The sequence below is a fragment of the Propithecus coquereli genome, unplaced genomic scaffold (genome assembly GCF_000956105.1).
Source record: "Propithecus coquereli isolate 6110/MARCELLA unplaced genomic scaffold, Pcoq_1.0 Scaffold40, whole genome shotgun sequence".
NCBI lineage: Eukaryota > Metazoa > Chordata > Mammalia > Primates > Indriidae > Propithecus > Propithecus coquereli.
Genome location: NW_012149730.1, coordinates 2,823,605 through 2,844,845, shown reverse-complemented (window position 1 = coordinate 2,844,845; position 21,241 = coordinate 2,823,605). Strand labels below are relative to the sequence as shown.

At 36.3% G+C, this 21,241-nt stretch overlaps 1 protein-coding gene across 1 annotated transcript in view; it reads left to right on the top strand.

Annotated features, from left to right (window-relative positions):
* DCBLD2 (discoidin, CUB and LCCL domain containing 2) overlaps positions 1-21,241 on the top strand; it is a 77,739-nt gene that overhangs the window by 18,578 nt on the left and 37,920 nt on the right. The gene's annotated exons all lie outside the window — the stretch shown is intronic.

Below are 21,241 nucleotides of genomic sequence, written 5' to 3'. Positions count from 1 at the left end.
TGACATGGGAAAAATTTTTAGCACAGCATTTAATCACTCACTGGGTTGTAGTCACTCCAGGAGTTACTCGCTAAGTCCTTTCTGCAAGTCACTGAACTTGCCCGGACTGCAAAGTCATATTTCGCACTGTAAGAAGATTAAATGAAGTAATACTTTGCTGTGTTTGGCATGTAATGGGTGTCTAATAAATCTCAGCTGTCCCTTATTTCCACTGTTACTTGTCTTTTCCCTATTCTCTGCACATGGGTGAGTGAAAGCTGCAGAAAGGTCAGGGGACTGAGTGAGGATGGTTCCTGTTGGACTTTAGTTTGCACACCTCCCCCATCACCACCTACCATGTACCCACTGGTCTTCCATTTTGGTAGCAGTCTATGGTTACTGGTAGAAAGATAAGTTTCCTGACATATTATAGAGACATAAAGGTCATTCAAGAATAACCATTTAACATTCTGGTTAAGATAGATCTGCAGAGAATTACAGGATAGAAACAAATGCATCGTGGGCATCAAGCTTCCAGTGATAAGGGCACTGAATCCTCTTTACCCTGTATCACCTTTTCTCACTGCCCCTTTAGAAAAGAGGCATTAAAGGAGAGGACAGTTCTTGGTCTGTGTTTCATGATGTTGATGCGTTTGAAGTATATGGGCTAATTATTTTGTAAGATGTTCCTTAATTTGGTTTGTCTGATGCTTCCTCATGATTAGATTCAGATTACAGACTTTGGCAGGAATACCACAAAAGTGATGTTCTCAGTGTATTGTATCATGGCACACGATGTCAGTTTTTCTGGTGATCTTTGCTTTGTTATCTTGGCTAAGGTGATGTCTCCCAGGTTTCTACGCTGTCCCTATGTTTCTCTTGATAATTAATCCATATCTAATGGGGAGGCTCTTTGAAATGATATAAATATCCTGTTACTCATCAAACTTGTACCCACTAGTTTTGGCATACATCAATGATTCTTGTCTTCATCAATTATTAATATTATTTTCTAATTTCATTATTTCTTCTGTGTTGTTTAGGTTTTTTTTCCTACTGAAAAAGACCTTTCCCTTCTATCCCATTTGTTTGTTTGTTTACATCAGTGTGGACTCAGTGAATTCTTATGTTAGTCTGTGGCTTATAACTCTTAACTATCATTATTTATTTTGATGCTCAGATTGTCCCAAATCTCCAGTAGGAGACTCTTCAGGCTATTGTGATGTCCTTACCATACTTTTTGAGTACTTCGTCACATTCTGGCACAGGATATTCTAGGTTTATCTCGTACTTGCCCTGCCCAGCCCTGGAGTCAGCCATTTCTTCAAGGAACTCTGGTTCTTCTTAGTGGAGAATAGTGTTAGAAATCAATGTCTGGTCACTAGGTTTAGACCAATGGGCTGCCATGCCCTGTCAACAGACAGATTTAGTAAATAGATATATGTAGATGCATACATAAATATATGTACATATATCTATTCTGATATTTATCTGCCTATATTTATTAAAGAACATGAATTCATATTGATACCTTTAATCCTAATTCAACATTATAGGGTTCATTCTATCCTTTTCCTATTCATATTTGTAATTCCTCTGACCATAAGAAATCTATCTCCCATTATCTATAACATATTTACTTATTTGCTCAGTGCTATAACTAGAAAATAGTTTTACAATTGCTAGCCCAGGGCTCTAAGTGAAAGGAGCCTGCTTCCTAGAATTCATATTTGTTTAGTGTCTTAACCTGAGGATTTACAGTCTAAATACTGTGTTCAAAAATTCCGTGGGCTAGTTCTTCCCCTCCACCTTCGAACCTTGAATGTGGTTATGTTATTCATTTGACATATCGTTTGGTTCATTGGGATTGGTCCTTAGGAATAAGTTTGTCTTCTTTGTTGCTGTTATAAGTGAAGATGTTTTATTTGTTTGCCATTACATACTCTAACTTGTTCCTAATTATTAATATATAAAGACTAGATTTCTGTATGTTTATGTTATATCCTATTCTACTGAGGGTTTTTTTTATTGTTTCAATTAGTTTTATCATTTGCTTCCTAGAGATTTTCAGATACACAGTCACATCTGCAAATAGAGTTTTACTTCTATTTTTTCAGTTCTTATGCCTGTGATTGATTCTCTTAACTAATTGAGTTGGCTGCTACCTCCAGGACTATGTTAAACAATAGTGGAGATGGTAGGTATCCTTTCCTGGTTCCTGATCTTAGTGGAAATGTTAGAAGTGCCTTAGCTCAGGCCGCCATAACAAAATACCATAGACTGGGTGGCTTAAAAAATAGCAATTTATTTTCTCACAGTTCTGGAGGATAAAAATCTCAGATCAAGGTGCCAACCAATTCAGTTTCTGTGAATGTTTTATTCCCGGCTTTGAGAGGGCCACTTTCTTACTGTGTCCTTACATAATGGGGTTGGCGGGTTGGGGGAGAGAGAGGAAGCTCACTCATGTCTCTTCTTCTAAGGACACTAATCCTGTTGGGCAGGGCCCCCACCTTTATGACCTCATTTAATTTTAGTTAGCTCCCTGAAGGTCCTACCTTCAAATACAGTCGTATTGGGGATTGGGACTTAAGCATATGGATTTTGGGGGGACATAAATATTTGGTCCATAACAGGAAATATTGTTCAATTTCTATTTTTCTTAAGTGTTTGTACCAGAAAAGAGTGTTGAATTTTGTTGGAAAGCTTTTTAAGCACATATGGAGATAATTACATTTCTCCTTAAATCTATTAGTATGGTGTGTATATCAATGAGTTTCCTCATACTGAACCAAGTTTACATTTCTGGAATAAATATTGTTTGGTTATGTGGGTCATTCTTTTTATGTGGCATTAAATTATGTTACACAGTATTATATTTAGTATTTTTACATAAATATTAGTAAGTGATATTAGTTTGTAATTTACTGTGCATTGTCTTTATCAGGTTTAGGCATTGATGTTACACATAAATAAAAAGAATTATGATGTTTTCCTTCCTTTTTTGTTCTCTGGAGAATTGTACAAAGCATTTGAACAATCTAGATTTTGAAGATTTCAGTCTGTAAAACCATCTGGGCCTGGCGCTTTTGTGATAGGGTAGTTCCTTAAAGACTTTCTTTATTTCTTCTATGGAAACTGGTCCGTGTAAGCTTTCTATTTAATGGGTTCAATTTTAGGAAACTGTATTTGCCTAGTAAATTATCCATTTCACCTAGCTTTTAAAATTTATTTGTTGCGATGTCTGCAAAATAGAATCTTAAATAATTTTTTCTAATGGTTATTTCAGTGTTTTTTCCCCAATGGTTATTTCCCCATGTCTTTTCTTGTTAAACATATTTGTACTTTCTCCTCTTTTTTGCCCATTAAGTTAGCCAGTAGTTTGCTTATTTTGTTAACTTTTGTCAAAAAATGAATTTTGATTTATGATTTTTCTGTTCTGCACATTATTAATCTGTGTTTCTATTTTCATGATTTTCTTCATTTTGCTTTCCTTTGATTCACTTTGCTGTTTACTATGAATAGTTTTTAGCTAAGAATTTAATTCACTTGTTTTTATTTCATTTTTATTAAAAGTATCTAAGCCTATGAATTTTGCTTTGATCATATCCTTAAGATTGATATTCACAGATTAATATATATCAGTTATATTGCTTATATGTCAATTATATTGTTTTTTAGGAATTCTGTAATTTTGGTTTGTCTTTCTCTTTTACCCGATCAATAATTGTATGGTTTATTTCCAGTTCGAAGGACATTTCTTTGTTATTGTCAGTAATTTCTAATTTTATTGCATATGGTCAGAGGACATTATTTGTAATATTTCTGTTTTATGGAACTTACTGAAAATTTCTTTATAGCTAATGTATGATCTTCTTTGTGAATGTGTCATGTATGTTTGAGAAGGTTTATTCTCTAATGTCAAGATATAAAGTTTGATATGAAGCCAAAGGAGGTCTCATTTATTTTGCTGTTCAGGTCTTCTATATTCTTATATTCTGTATTCTATATTCTTACTTGATCTCCTGTTTGGTGTGTTTCTTTCTCTCTTTCCTTGCTGTATCTCTTGGAGATTTTGTTTTATAAGGTTTTATAAAGTTGTTATGTTATTGCATAGGCATTCATAATTATAATACCTTCATTTTAAAATTGTGACTTCTAGCATTAAAAAGCTTCTCCTTTTGTCTCGCTTAGTACTTTTTAGTTTGAATTCTTTGTTTGACACGCCCTCTTCCTTCTTTCTTTCTTTTTTTTTTTGAGACAGAATCTCACTCTGTCCCTGGGTAGAGTCCAGTGGTGTCATCGTAGGTATTGCAACCTCAAACTCCTGGACTCAAGCAGTCCTCTTGAGCTGGGACTACAGGTGCATGCCACAATGTCTGGCTAATTTTTCTGTTTTTTCAGTAGAGACGGGGTCTCACTCTTGCTCAGGATGGTCTCAAACTCCTGAGCTCAAGCTATCCTCCTGCATTGGCCTCCCAGAGTGCTAAGATTCCAGGTGTGAGCCATCATGCCTGGCCTCTTATTTCTTATTGTTTTCATTTTCCTGATATATATGTCTTTGCCCATTTCTTTATTTTTAGCCTTTCTGAACCATTTTTTTTGCGTGGGGGTATTTCTTGTGTGTAGCATATTTTTGGCTGTTTGTGAACCAAATTGAAAATTGTTTAATAATTGAGTTAAATCCATTTGCATTTATTTATAAAACTGATACGTTTTGGCCAGGCGCGGTTGCTCACGCCTGTAATCCTAACACTCTGGGAGGCCGAGGCGGGTGGATTGTTTGAGCTCAGGAGTTCGAAACCAGCCTAAGCAAGAGCCAGACCCCGTCTCTACTAAAAATAGAAAGAAATTAATCGGACAACTGGAAATATATAGAAAAAAATTAGCCCGGCATGGTGGTGCATGCCTGTAGTCCCAGCTACTAGGGGGGCTGAGGCAGAAGGATTGCTTGAGCCCAGGAGTTTGAGGTTGCTGTGAGCTAGGATGACGCCACGGCACTCTAGCCTGGGCAACACAGTGAGACTCTGTCTCAAAAAAAAAAAAAAACAAAAAACTGATATGTTTTGTCTCAACTCTTTCATGTTATTTGTTATGTGTATTATGTTATATTTGCTATGTTTATTTCTCTACATTGGTTTTTCTTCCCCTTTCAAAAACTTCTTTTGGTGCTTAGTAAGGTTTATAGTTTTGTTCTAGGTACTACCTCTCAATTTATATGTTTTAAATGCCTGTAGTCCCTTTTGTCTTAATCTTTTACTATCTGATTTGTCCATTTTAATGGTATCCTTTCTCTCCTATGTATTGCCTATACAGCATTCAATGAACTATTCTACTTTCCTCTTCCATCTCTTTCCTATTTCCTCTCTTAGTTTGTTTATTGTTGCTACAACCGAGTAACTGAGGCTGGGTAATTTTTAAAGAAAAGAGGTTTATTTGGCTCACAGTTCTGGTGACTGCGAAGTCTTAGAGTGGGCAGCTCACTTGGTGAGGTTCTCTTGCTGCTTCAACTCATGGTGGAAAGTGGAAGGAGGCTCCTGAAAAGAGAGAGGATACCAAGGAGGCTGATCTGTTTTATAACAACCCACTCTTGGGGTTGGGGTAATTAATCCTTTCCCACAAGAGCAAGAACTCACTCCTGTGAGGCAGCATTAATTAATACATGAGGGACCTGCCACCATGGCCCAGCTACCTCCCTTTAAGCTCCACTTCCCAACACTACAACAATTAAAATTCAATATGAGTTTTGGTGGGGACAAACCAAATCCAAATCAAAAGACTCTTTGTCAGAATATAAATTTGTAACACATAGTCTATATCATATAATATCATATATCATATCATATAATATCATATCATAGTCTATATTATTCTCCAACCCCATCTCTAAACTTTCTAGATCTATAATTAAATATAATCAGTGCTCACTGTCATTCATTTTTGCTGAAGTTCTCCCTGTTATATATCTGTTAGGTTGATTCTTTAAGAAGAGCTTATGGGTACAGATGTTGCATGTTGAAAACTGCTTATGTTTTTTTACCTTTTATGACCTTGAGACTTGAGGGAGCAGCTTGATTATATATAAATCCTGAATTCACATGTTTCTTTGAGTTTTTTAAAAAATGCTTTTCCATTATTACCTTGCTTTATATTGTTTTTTGAGAAGTCTGATGTCAATTGAATTTTCTTGCCTTTATAAGGTATTTGATTTTTGTATAGAGACCATGAGGATTTTTTTTCTTTACCTTTACGGTGTAATAGTTTCATGAAGATACGTGTTGAAGCTGATCATTGCAGGTTAATTTTCACTGGTATCCAATGGGCTCTCTTAATATATAGATTTAGGTCTTCCTTTATTTCTAGAAAGTTTTCTTAGATTATAGTGTTAACCTTTCTTATTTATTTATTGTAAAGGACAAATTAAAAATTGTATGTAGACATGGTGGACAACATGATGTTTTGGTATATGTATACATTGTGTTATGGCTAAATCAAGCTAATTAGCAAATATATTACCTCACATACTTATTTTTTTCTGATGAGAACACTCAAAATCCCTTCTCAGTAATTTTCAGGTATAAAATACACTATTATTAACTATAGTCACCATGTTGTACAGTGAATCTCTTGAACTTATTCCTCCTGTTTAACTGAAATTTTTGTGTCCTTTGACCAACATCTTCCCAGTCTATCCCCTCAACCTCTACTTCAACTCTGGTAACCACCATTCTACTCTTTGCTTCTATGAGTTTGTCTTTTATGTTATCTTTTAAGAAATGCCTATTTAGGTCTTTTGCCCATTTTTTAATTAGGTTCTATCTTCTTGCTTTCGAGTTTGAGTTCCTTATATGTTTTGGATATTAAACTCAACAGATTTTTGGTTTGTAGATATTTTCTCTCATTCTGTAGGTTGTCTTTTCACTCTGTCGATTATTTTCTTTGCTGTGCAGGAGCTTTCTAGCTTGAGGCAATTTCGTCTATCTATTTTTTAAATTACGATATTTCTGTTGCATTGTTTTGTGTTTCTATTTTAGATACTTTAATTATACATAAATTGAGCGTTCTTTGCCATTATAGCCACATTCATTTCACTCACATTCTCACTGATGCTTTTTACTTTTTTAATTCCATTTTCATTTTTTTCTTCTTTTCAATATTCCCTATCACGTTTTCATTAGAATCTATTATTGCTTGTACACGTTATAATGCAGTCTTCATTCTTCATTTTTGACATAATTTTGTGTTTTTTGTACTTCTTACCTGAGATCAGTCAACATCGTTTCTTTCTGCTTTTGGTTCATTTGTGTTTTTAGTTTCTGAATTTTTGTTTCCAGAAGCTTTATCATTATCTTAAATGTTTGAGGGCATTTAATTAATTTTGGAGTGTTGTGTTACAGTTTCCTTCTCCTTTGCTATTGTTTTTATTGTGGGAGAGGGTTGTTTTTAAAAACTGATTATTGGGATTCTCATTTTTTGTTTTCTTTTTTTACTATTTTTGCTCTTTGTTTCCTTGGCCAGGGCTGGCAGTTTGTAGTGGTTTATAAGGTATGTAGTTTATGATCAGTAAGGTAACTATTTTTTCTTTTTTCTGAGAAGAGGTTTTGGGATTTGGAGAGTGGTTATGTTTTGTTGTTTTGATTTGTTTTTTTGTCTTTCGGGATCCTAAAATTACCCCTCTTCATTTTTTTCCCCTTGCATTTTCCAAAGTATGTCTCTGTTATTTTGAACTCATTTCTTCCATCAAAGTATTTTCTCTATCCAAAATTGCCCCACTTGGGGTCCTACAGTCGTAAGTCTTTTCCTTGTAGTTAGTCCCTCCCCAACCCCAATAATGAGTCTTTCATTAACTTTTGTCATGTAAGTGATTCTTAGACCCCATGAAATGTGTTAATATGTTTTAGGGATGTGTAAACTTAGTAAAAACAAAATTATTTTTATTCTTTGAGTTTCTTCCTAATTCTATTATACTTATCTTTGTGAAAAAATTATTTTATGTCAAATTAAAGCATTATTTCATTTGAAAGAAATAAAGAGTAGAACAATAGGATTATCATTGTTAATGTTTTACATTTAGAGTCATTTCCCATAGGCAAGAATTAAAGAAATAATATCTAATCTTAACAGTTGTAGGCATTTTGCATGATAGATGTGATAGCCATAGAGATTCATGCGAGACAAGGCCCTCCCTAGTCTATGAAAATATGAAGTCAGGAAGGCTGAAGGTATTTCATTTTTTCATCATGAAAATACATTGATTATTGTGGATATTTTTCATGGGAACACTTGATGGAACTTAAACTTATGTTGAATTTGTCTCTAATGCAGAAGCTTCATATGAGATTGTTGCATTAAGAAGTACAGATTTCATACATAATTCAAAAGACCTTGGTGAATCTTTGTGCCCCAGAGTGGTCAAGCTGGTTTGTGGCCTAGAACAGAGAAGAAATACTGAAACTCTGTCTCTATAAATGATGTCATCACTTCAAAATATTTCCTCTAATGTTTTGAGGCAGATCATTGAGGAATTGACATCTGTTGTGATTATCATTAGCGTTTAACCGGAGGGAATATATTCTACTGTGTGGTGCTGACCCCATCCAAGAATTCCTATTTGTGAACCTTTTTAGTGAGTGTTAAAAGGCCTTGACACCTCTTAAGTGGTGAAAAGTTTATTTTTTCATAAAAACTTTGAAAGAAATTTCTTTGCTATGTATGTCTCACCTGTGATGCTTGGCAACCCATCTGATTTTGCTGCTTTGCTGAAATCCACACATTTTTATGACTTGTTTCTTTTTATATTAGCATACTTGGCATGAAAAACTGCCAGTTGTCCTAAAAGAAGCTGTCAACTTACTAAGAGTCAGGACCTTGAATCACCACCTTTTCAAGAGGTTAGATTTATTCATTTTTCATTGTAATTCCTTTTTTTTATTTCCATGTATTTAGGGGGTACAAGTGGTTTTTTGTTACCTGGGTAGATTGTGTGGTGATGAAGTCAGAGCTTTTAGTGCACTCATTATCCCAATAGTATACATTGTACCTGATAAGTAAATTTTGATCCTTCATCCCCCCCTTCCTCCCTCCCCACTTCTGAGTCTCCAAAGTCTATTATACCACTTTGTATGACCATGTATACCCATTGATTAGCTCCCCCTTATAAGTGAGTACATGTGGTATTTGTTTTTCTGTTCCTGAGATACTTCCCTTAGGATAATGGCTTCCAATTCCATCCAAGTTGCTGCAAAAGACATTATTTCATTCTTTTTCATGGCTGAGTAGTACTCTGTGTTATATATATACCACATTTTCATTATCCAGTCATCAATCGATGGGCACTTAGGTTGATTCCATACCATGGCAGGTGTGAATTGTGCTGCAATAAAAAAAAGGAATGCATGTGTCTTTTTGTTATAATGATTTCTTTTCCTCTGGGTAGATACCCAGTAATGGGATGGCTGGAATGCATGGTAGGTCTACTTTTAGTTCTTTGAGAAATTGCCATACTGTTTTCCATAGAGGTACTAATTTATGTTCACACCAACTAACTATAAGCATTCTCTTTTCACCACATCCGCACAAAAATCTATTGTTTTTTGACTTTTTAATAAAAATGGTGATTCTGACCAGGGTAAGGTGGTATCACCTTGTGATTTTAATTTGCATTTTCCTGATGGTTAGTGATGTTGAGCATTTTTTCATATGTTTGTTGGCCATTTGTATATCTTCCTTTGAAAAATGTCTATTCATGTATTTTGCTCACTTTTTAATGGACTTCTTTTTTAGTTGCTGATTTGTTTGAATGCCTTGTAGATTCTGGATATTAGTTCTTTGTCAGATGTGTAGTTTGTGAATATTTCCTTCCATTCTTTGGGTTGTCCCTTTACTCTGTTGGTTATTTCTTTTGCTGTTCAGAAACTTTTTAACTTAATTAAGTCTCTTTTATTTACTTTTGTTTTTGTTGTGTTTGCTTTTGGAGTCTTAAGTTATAATTCTTGTCCAAAAGAGTTTTTCCTAAGTTTTCTTCTGGGACTTTTATGGTGTCAGGTCTTACATTTAAGTCTTTAATCTATCTTGTGTTAATTTTTGTATATGGTGAGTGATAGGGATCCAGTTTCATTCTTCTGCATATGGCTCTCCAATTTTCCCAGCACCATTTAGTGGATAGGACTTCCTTTCCCCAGTGTATGTTTTTGTCTTCTTTGTTGAAAATCGGTTGCTTGTAGGTGTATGGTTTTACTTCTGGGTTCTCTATTCTGCTCCATTGATTTATGTGTCTACTTAAATCAAAACATAATGCTGTTTTGATTAGTATATCCTTGTAGTATAATTTGAAATCAGGTAATGCGATACCTCCAGACTTGCCTTTGTTTTGTTTTGTTTTATTGCTTAAAGTTACTTTGGCTAGTTGGGATATTTTTGGATTCCACATGGAATGTAGGGTTGTTTTTTCTGAATCTGTGATAGATGATGTTAGCATTTTGATGGGAATTGCATTGAATCTCTAAATCACTTTGGGCAGAATGGACATTTTAACAATATTGCTTATTTCAATCCATGATCATGGGATGTTTTTCCAGTTGTGTTGAGTGATTTTTTTCCATCAGTGTTTTGTAGTTCTCCTTGTAGAGATCTTTTACCTCCTTGGTTAAGTATATTCCTAGGTATTTGCAGCTATTGTAAATGGTATTGAACTGAGACTTTACAGAATTTATTTATCAATTCTAGGAGTCTTTTGGAGGAGTCTTTAGGGTTTTCCAGATATAAGATCATATCATTGGTAAACAGGGGTAGCTTTACCTCCTTTCCTGATTTAGATGCCCTTTATTTCTTTCTCTTATCTGATTTCTCTGGCTAGGACTTCCAGTACTACGTTGAATAGTAGTGATGACAGTGGACATCATTGTCTTGGTCTAGGTCTTAGAGGGAAAGCTGGGAACTTTTCCCCATTCAGTATGATGTTGGCTGTGGGTTTGTTATATATGGTTTTTATTGTTTTGAGGTTTGTTCCTTCTGTATCTTGTTTGCTGAGGGTTTTTATTCTTAAGGGGTGCTGGATTTTACTGAATGCTTTCTCTGCATCTATTGAGATGATCACATGGTTTTTGTTTTTAATTTTGCTTATGTGGTAAATCATATTTATTGATTTGTGTATATTGAACCATCCTTGCATCCCTGGGATGAAACTTACTTGCTTGTGGTGAATTTTTTTTTTTTTGATGTGCTCTTGGATTTTGTTTGTTAGTGTTTTGTTGAGCGTTTTTGCATCTATGTTCATGAGGGATATTAGTCTGTAATTTTCTTTTTTTGTTGTGTGCTTTCCTGGCTGTGACATCAGGGTGATACTGGCTTCATAGAATGAGTTAGGGAAGATTCCCTCCATCTCTATGTTATGGAAAAGTTTCAGTAGGATGGGTACCAGTTCTTCTTTGTTGGACTGGTAGAATTCAGCTGTGAATCCGTTTGGTCCTGGGCTTTTATTTCGTTGGGAGAATTTTTATTACTGATTCAATCTTGCTACTTGATACTGGTCTGTTCAGGATTTCTCTTTCTTACTGAATCAAGCTTGGAAGGTTGTGTGTTTCCAAAAATTTATCCATTTTCTTCAGGTTCTCTAGTTTGTGGGCACAGTGGTGTTTGTAGTAGTCTCAGGTGATCCTTTGTATTTCTGTGCTGTCAGTTGTAATGTGTCCTTTTTTTGTTTCTGACTGAGCTTATTTGAATCCTCTCCCCTCTTTTGTTTAGTTTAGCCAGTGGTCTGTTGATTCATTTATCTTTTCAAAGAGCTAACTTTTCCTTTAATTGATCCTTTGTATTTTTTTGTTGCTTCAATTTCATTTAGTTCTGCTCTGATATTTGTTATTTCTTGCCTTCTGGTAGCTTTAGGCTTGGTTTGTTTTCATTCTGCTAATTACCTGATGGATGACATTAGGTTGTTGTTAATTTGTGATCTTTCTGTCTTTTTGATGTAGGCATTCAGTGCTATGAACTTCCCTCTTAGCACTGCTTTTGCTGTATCCCAGAGATTGTGGTAGCTTGTGTCACCATTGTCATTCAGTTCAATAAATTTTTATTTCCATCTTGATTTTATTGTTGACCCAAAGATCATTCAGTAGCAGCAGGATATTTAATTTCCTTGTTTTTGTATAGTTTTGAGATTTCCTCTTGACCTTGATTTTTAGTTTTATTCCAGTGTGATCTGAGAAGACATATGGTATGATTTCAAGTTCTTTTAATTTGCTGAGACTTGTATTCTGGCTTGACATATGGTCTATCTTGGAAAGTGTTCCTTTTGCTGATGGGAAGAATGTATATGGTGCAGTTTTGGGGTAGAATGTTCTGTAATTGTCGTTAGATCCATTTATTCTAGAGTCTTGTTTAAGTCTAGTGTGTCCTTTTGCTTTTCCCTGTTGATTTTCAATTATCTATCTAGTTCTGTTGGTGGAGTGTTGAATTCCCCCACTGTTATTAAGTTGCTGTTGATTTTATTTCTTAGGTCTAGAAGTATTTGTTTTGTGAAACTAGGAGCTCTGGTATTAGGTGCATATATTTAGGATTGTATATCTTTTGTTGAATTGTTCTCTTTATTATTATGTAATGACCATACTACTTGTCTTTTTTTTTACTCTTGTTGATTTAAAGTCTGTTATATCTGATATTAGAGTAGCTACTGCTGCTCACTTTTAGTTTCCATTTGCATGGAATATTTTTTTCCAGTCCTTTACTTGAGTCTATGTGACTCTTTAAATGGGTTTCTCGGAGACAGCAGATATTTGGGTTGTGTTTTTTTAATTTATTATGACAGTCTATATCTTTTACTTGGGACCTTTAGACTGTTTTGTTTACATTGAGTGTTAATATTGATAAGTGAGATCAGATTGTATTCCAGTCATCATGTTGATTGTTACCTAGTTGCTTTTCATTCTCTATTGTGTTACTGTTTTATAAGAGCTCTGAATTTTTACTTTCAATTGTTTTTACACTGGTGAATATTGTCTGCTCTTTTTGGTATTTAGAGCACTTTTGAATATTTCTTGTAGGGCAGATCTGGTGTTGACAAATTCCTTTTGTATTTACTTGTCAGGGAAAGATTTTATTTCTCCTTCATTTATGACACTTAGTTTGTGGGATCTAGAATTCTTGCCTGACAATTATTATGTTTAGGAAGACTAAAGATGGGATCCCAATCCGTTCTGGCTTGTAAGGTTTCTGTTGAGAAATTTGATGTCACTCTGATGGATTTTCCTTTTAAGTTACTTGATGCTTTTGTCTTATGGTTTGTAGGATTTTCTGCTTCACTTTGACGTTGGCCAGAATGATGACTATGTGCCTGGGTGATTTCCTGTTTGCAATGAATCTTCCAGAAGTTTGTTGAGGTTCTTGTATCTGGATGTCTAAATCTCTAGCAAGACCAGGGATGTTTTCCTCCATTTTTCTCTCAAGTAGGTTTCCCATGCTCTTTGCTTTTTTTTTCTTCTCCCTTGGGAATATCTATGATTTTTATGTTTGCATGTTTTATATCATCCCATATTTCTTAGGGATTTTGTTCATTTTCCTTTTTTCTTTATTTTTGGCTGACTGGGTTAATTTGAAAGCCTTGTCTTCAAGCTCTGAAATTCTTTCTTCTGATTGGTCCAGTTTGTTGTTAAGACTCTTCACTATATTTTGATGCTCTCTAAATGACTCATTTCCAGAAGTTCTTTTTTTCTTTTTTTTTTCAATCTATCTGTTTAATGAATTTTTCATTCATACCCTGAATTATTTTTTGGGTTTCTTTGTGTTGGTTTTCAACTTTCTCATAATCCCATTGAGCTTGCTTGTGATCCATATTTTGAATTCCACCTCTGGCATTTCAGAATTTCCTTTTGGTTGGAGTCCATTGCTGGAGAGCTAGTGCAATCCTTTGGGGGTGTTGAAAGAGCCTTTTTTTTCATATTGCTAGAGTTGTTTTGCTGCTTCCTTCTCATCTGGAATCTATTCCCTCAACTCAAAACAGATAGCTTTGCAGTTTACCTGTTCTCCTGTGCTGGGAACTCTATTGCTCAGTGTAGAGAGGGAGTGATACACTGCCTTTTGGCACGTGCAGGTAGGTACCCACTGTGGTGTTGCTGGCAGTTTGTTTTGGTTGGACTTCAGTGGCCTGGGAGAGTGTTCAGGTGCCAGCACTGGTGGACTAGGGGAGATAATCCCCACTTCCCAGGTTCCTGGATGGCATGCTTGAGTTCTGTGGGGACTAGACCAAGATTGGGCTGGCAAACATGGGCTGGACAAGGTGCTGGGTGGAGTGCCAACTGCTCGCATTTCATTCTCACTGCGGCTTGTGGCAGGGCAGTGGGAGTTGTCCTAGGAATAGTTAAGAGAGCTTGAGACCCCTGTCCATCCTCAGCTGGGTGGGGCTGCAGCTGCAGCAGCCTGACCTCCACCTTAGGTGGAGGTCAGGGTGCTGCCCAGCTTTAGACTCCAAAATAACACCTTGACCTGTGGCAGAGAGAGTGGGGCTCCTTCCAGGCAAACAGTATATGCAATATGTGAGGGGGAGTGCCATCCACTCACAATTTGGTCCCACAGCAACCTGTAGCAGGGCAATGGTAGTTGTCCTAGGTGTGCGTAGGAGAGCTTGGGCTCCCCTGTCCCTCCTCGGCTGGGCAGGGCTGCATCAGCTTGAATTCAGCCCAAGGGCAGATTGTTGCCCAGCTTCAAACTCTCAAATTATGCCATGGGCCTGTAACCAGAGAGTGCGGGTCCCTTCCCAGATAGGCCATGCTAGTAGGAAACTGTGGGAAGTGCAGCTTACTTGAGGCTTGGTCCTACAGTGGGATGGTGAGTACCATTCCAGATGCCTGCTGGAAAGCCTGGTTTCTCTGCCTCTCCCCAGTTATGTGGGGGCTGCAGCCACATCCAGCCCAAGATCAGGGCACAGCCCAGTGTCAAACTCTCAAAACGGCACCTCAGACCTGCAGCCAGAAAGATTGGGGTCCCACCCAGGCAGTCAGCATGGGCAAGAAACTGGAAAATATGGCCCACATCTCAGTCCCAATAGTAGCCCACAGCAGGGCAGTGGAGACCTTCCCAAGGGTGTATGGAGCACCTGGGCTTCTCTATCCCTCCTCAGAGCCACACAGTAGCTGCAGGTATTCCTGCAGTTCCCTGGTATCTAGGCTCTCAGAATGGCACTCGACTCAAGCTGCTGTCAGCTCAGATGCCTGTGGGATTCTGCTTGAGTTCCCTTTCTGAAACAATGTGTCTGTGCAATCTCCAAGCAGCTCCCTATGTTAGGCCAGAGACCTGTGTGGGTCAGGAGGTTCTCTTGTAGCCAAGATTATAAAAGCTCCTCTTGCAGATTGGAGCTCTGGGGGCTTCTGTCTTACTGTTGCTCTGCATCCAGGAGCTTCTCCCAGCTGTTAGCAGGCCCCTGGCCAGGCAAATTTCCCTCAACCCTCTCCTTACCCACTTTTTGTGCTTCCCATTGCTTCCCTGGTGAATTCTAGTGTTTTCTCCTAGAAGATCTGTTCGAAATGTGAGACTCTGCTTACTATTCTTGCTCCTGTCTATTGAGGAGGCACATACTACCTGTCTAGTTGACCTCTTGATCCTTCCTGCAAGTGGTTTTGCTAAGAAATAGAAACAGAATATGCAACTCTCTTGTGTTTGAAAGTTTGCTGGTTTTCTAGATGATAACTTTTAAAGCCCTCAAAGTAGAAGCTCTATAAGAGAGAAGAAAAGCTTTGAAAATGTTGATGGGGAAGATTGGTATTATTACTTCATGAATATTGTTACTTCAAGAATATTACTTCATGAATGGGTGGATATGAACTGGTATAACCACAAAAACATTGTGGCAATATCTACTACAAATTTTTCTGTCAATACCCTTTGATCATTCATGGATAGTGATAAAAATCTATATTGTCTTTTATCCAAGCTGTATTTCTGAAAGAGAATTTTGGAGGAGGCAACTATGCTTATAATCAAAGAAATGCAAAATTTTAAAACTAAATATCTTCCCTCCCTGAGTTTTGGATTATTTAAAAAATATAAAAATGTCAGCATGTCATGTTGATGCGGTGTGGTGAAACTGGCACTTTTTAAAATATTGAAGATGTATTAGTGCAACTCACTTGGGTAGGAGTCTTGAAATTTATAGTAAGAATCACTCCTAAGGAAATACTTCAAAAGACAGAAGTTGTGTTAGGAAAATGTTATCATAACATTATTCACTATTTAGAAAAATTGGAAGCAATCTAAATTTCCTACAGTAAGGAAATGGTTACGTAAATTAAGGTCTATCTACCATACAACCAGTTTCTGGCTCTCGTTAATTGTCTTCTATGAACACTCTATTACTTGTCTTTTATTTGAACATAAGTACACATTTCTATATCTAGAAGAGGAATTCCTGGGCTATTGGGTTGCATGTTTTCAGCTTTAGTAGACATTGCCACAATGTTTTTGTGGTTGTAGCAGTTTATAGTCACTACCGGTATATGAGAGTTCCAATTACTGCTCTCTACTTTTCTCCAAGTTAATTGTTCTGCTGTGTGTGTTCTAATATCTTTGCTTTGCATTTCCCTGATGGCAGATGAAATTGTGTTCTTTTCATATGTTATCTATTTGAATATTTTCTTTTGCGAAGAGACTGTTTAAGTTGTACATTTTTTCTGTTGGGAGATCTTACTCATTTGTAAAAGTTCTGTATATATTCCGGTTATGGGTTCTCTTTTAGATGTATGTACTACAAATTTCTTCTCTCTTTCTATGGGCTGCCATTTTATACCCTTTTCTTTTGATAAATAGACATAATTTTTATTTAATTGTATTTGCTCAGTGCAGGTCCAGGAGGGCAGACACCATGATTGTTGCCCCTGCTTCTCAACACCCCCAACCATTGTAGTCCTAGCTGCTGCCCTAGCAGAGAGCAACTACTCAACATATTTGATGACTGAATGAATTATGGTGGAGTTTAATAGCATACACTGATTATAATTCTTAGGTAAGCCCCTGTTTACTTGACAAACCTCTAGCATCACTTTTCTAAACCTCAATGTTGTAGCCAAAGTACCCTCTTTCAGTCCTTTGAGGGTACCACACTCACTTGATCTGCCATTTCCCCTTCCTAATAACTCTATCCACCTCTACCAATCCTTTATACATATGCACTTTATCCAGTTTCCTCCAATATATTCTTTAGATTCTAGCTTAACCACTACTTTCCTCAGGAATCATCCCATGCCTTCAAACTTCAGTTTAAGTCAGATTAATTTGCTGTCACAAAACTTCATCGAATTTGAGGTTGCTGTGAGCTATGATGATGCCACTGCACTCTAGTCTAGACAACAGAGCAAGACCCTGTCTCAAAAAAAAAAAAAAAAAAGAAGGATAAGAAAAAGAGCACTAAGGTAACCACTTTCCCTAAAATCAAAATATACAATGACTTTATGATGTTGTAGATAAACGTACTTTTAGAGCAATCACTACTACTATCATTTAGAAGGAAAGACAAATCCATTCTTAGTGATATTGCTAAATCCCTTTTAAACCTAGCAAATGTCTGTGATGTCTCATTTTAAATATATAAATATATATTTAAATATAAATATTATCTAATTGATCTATACCTTCCTATCATTATCCTCTACAGATGAGTCTTTGTCAAGCAGCTAAAACTAAGGCTAAATCCAGTCAAAAACAGCAGCTTACTGTCAGTCACAGTGTAAGAGAAATCATTATAGGCAGACATTTTAGTCATTCAAAAAGACTAAATCACTCCAAGTCAGGGGGTTAATTTGTACAACTCCACCTTGTTCTGGCCTGTCAAATACAAGGCAGTAATCACTGAAGCCTGACTTTTTAAAGAAACTGTACTGATGGACATTATTTAATGACAGCATCTACTCTAAACATTTTCCAGGCACTGTAATGGCTTCTTCCGTACTTCAGAGGCTTCAGCTATTTGTCCTGCCCCACTACACTAAGCTTATTCTGGGTCGCACTGTGCCTGTCTCATTTCAGCACTGAATCCCCAGTTCCTGCCTAGCTCAGTGTCTGGATATTCAGGGGCTCAGTAAATTTCTGGTTGTATTAGTTTTCTTTTGGTTCATAATAAATTATCAGAAACTCATTATTGAATATATATTCAATAAATGGATTCCTTTGAGAATTCCTAATTTTGTTTTTGGGATTGGAGGTGCTCTCCTGTAGCAGTTTGTAAATTAAGAGTGAATAAGCACGGTTTATTTCCCTCTATTGGAGGTGGACAGAGTTGATGTTCACTTTAGCAAGTAACTCTCTACCTTCCACCTCATCTTTCTAAGTTGCAGGTTCCTAAGGGGAGCATTGTTCCATCGCACACCTCTCAAATTTCCTTTAGTTGAGAACATAAATCTGATTTCTTAAGTTTCATAACAATATTAACTCCACTTCGGGTCTATCAGAATCAGATACATCATTTCTCCTATCTTTTGAATACAGAATGTGTCCATTTGACATTATCCAGAGTTTAATTTGTTGCTGCTCTCATCTACCAGAATTGTGGTTGATATGGACATTGGAAGAGACATGATGTTAAGATTTGTAAACTCTGTGCGGTCTAGCCCCTGTTGGCAGTGGATACAAATGCACTGCCAACAGGGGCTAGACAGGTAAAATAAATGAGTGAAATGGACCAGGCATAAGAAAAATAACAACATTGCCAGGGAGATAAATGATAACTGAGCTTCAGGATTGAGGACATTGTGGAGTGGTGGGGCTGTGGCAAACTGGAGTATGACTTTTTCTTTCAAAGGGGACAGCACTACTTAGGAAAACCATTTGGAAAACTGGCCTAGGTTTCCTTTTTTTTTATTCCTTGTGATTTTTCAAAAGAAACCGGAAATTCAGAATATATATGGAGTTTCCAGATTTTTAAAATCTTGGCAACTAATTTAAGCCTTTTCGAAAGAGTTTATGGCCCAAAACAATATAGGCCAAGAGGCCAAGTAAAATACATCTGTGGGCTGATTCAGGTCCCGAGGTATACAGATTCTAACTTCTGCTCTATACTTCCATCAGATTTGATCATCTAACAGAAGGATATTCTTACTATGCACTAAAGTTCTGATTGTATTAGTTTCTTTTGATTCATAACAAAATTACCACAAACTCAGCAGCTTAAAACAACACAAATTATTATCTTAGTTTCTATGGCTCTGAAGTCTGGGCCTGGCATGCATGGCTGAATGCTCTGCTCAGGATCTCATTAGGCTGAAATCAAGGTGTCAGCTGGGAATATGTTTCTCATCTGGGGCTTAGGGTTCTCTTCCAAGTTTACTAATTGTTGGCAGAATTCACTTCCTTGCAGTTGTAAAACGGAGGTCCCCATTTTCTTGGTAACTATTGGCGAGGGACTGTTCTCAGTTCCTAGAACCTGCTTGTGATGGCCCTGGTAGGCAATTCACAACATAGATGTTTGCTTTCTCCTAAGCCAGCTGGCATGTGTCTCTATAATTTCCAATTCTATAACTAATTGAAAAAACACACTTTTAAAGGACCTACTGGATTAGGTGGATTAGGTCTGGCCTATGCAGAAAAATCTTCCTTTTGCTGTATATGTAACATCTTACTTTTGTCATATAAGTAGTTAAAAATAAAATGATAGAGAGTCCTACTAAGAAAATGCTCCAGAAGTGTACAGAGATCCCAACTAGAGGAAATTTTAAAGGTAAACACATGTTGGAAAAGTTCAGCTTTGTAAATTAATAAAGAAAATAACAAGTTATCTGTTTCTTTTATCTCTAATATTCCTGGGGGAGGGGAAATAAATAGGTACAGCCTTTCTGAAAAGTTTAGTAATAATATATGTTAAAGTTGGAGAGAGAATATGAAAGAATGGATGAATGAACAGACACATGAGCAGTACTATGTTTGTGTGTGTGTACACACGTATATACATTTATATTCAATGATAACTATAAACCCATGAGATAAATACTAATATTATTATTTTCATTTATCAGATGGAGAAAGCTGAGGCATGGAGAGATACCCTCCAAAATGTTGTTAGTGGTTATCACCGTGTGATAGGATTATATAAGGATGAATACTTTTTTCTCTTTATGTTGTTCTAAATTTTTGTAATGTTTATAGATTTTTAAGCATTTATAAACAGAGAAAAAGTGGTAATAAGGGTGCCTTGAAATAAAAACTCACCTATATTGATGAGAGTAGTATAAATTAACATAACTCTTTTGGAAAGCAACATGACTCTAACTTCATTTCAGAGAATCTGACCTTAATAATCATTTTAAATCTGGAAAAAATTGTACATATGAACAAATCTATTGTATCATTATCTAAAATATAGGAAAATTGGAAATTTAAATTTCCACAGTAAAGCAAATAGTTGCATAAATCCCTCAGATGGAATTATTTTAGGACATTAATGGTTCTAGCCCCTATCACATTCTCCTGAGACCCTTAACTCCATCTCCTTTGGTGTTTTCATGGATCCTTAGTACCTTTCTGAGATTTCCGTAACTCACTGCTGTTCAAGTTTCCTCTGCACCCAGACCCTCTCCAGCATCCAGGCCCCCATGTTGATGACCCGTAAGACATACAACATGTTTTCTATGCCTGTAAGGGAAGAAACTTTACTCGAGGGACTTTTCTTTCTCAGGTTATATCAGGTCATTCTGAATGCAAGACAGAAAAATTGAACTTAGAAGCTGAGGAAAAAATGTCTAAAACACAATGATACGCAGACTAGAAAATGATTTTTATCTTTGCTATGCCATTGATGTGTAGGCCTGAGATTATTCTCAGAGCAAACTAGTTTCCCTATTCATCCTAAAATTTTTGACAAAAATTGTCACTTATGCATAAGATTAGTTATTTAATAATTAAGAAATTATAATGCTTTGGAGAATTATATCTTGAAAGAAAAGCTTTATGTATGAAATCTTATACACAATGTTGGACATTTCAGAATTTGGAGGTTTTTTGTTTCACTTTGTTGCTTTGTTTTAACTGGCAATTGCCAGTGTGAACTTAGGGTTAAATAGTTCTGTACTGAGGATATGTTATTTTTTACATATCTGATAGACATTAAAAGATAGAAGTTAGGCACGCAGTTAAATACATAAATCTGAAGTTCAAGGAAAAGGCTGTGGATGGAAGTTTAAGTTCATGAGTTGTCAGATCATATATATTTAAGGCCATGTGACCGGACATGATCACCTAAAGAGATCTTAACCAGAAGTCCAGCAATCCTCAGACATAAAATTGAGTAGGTCTG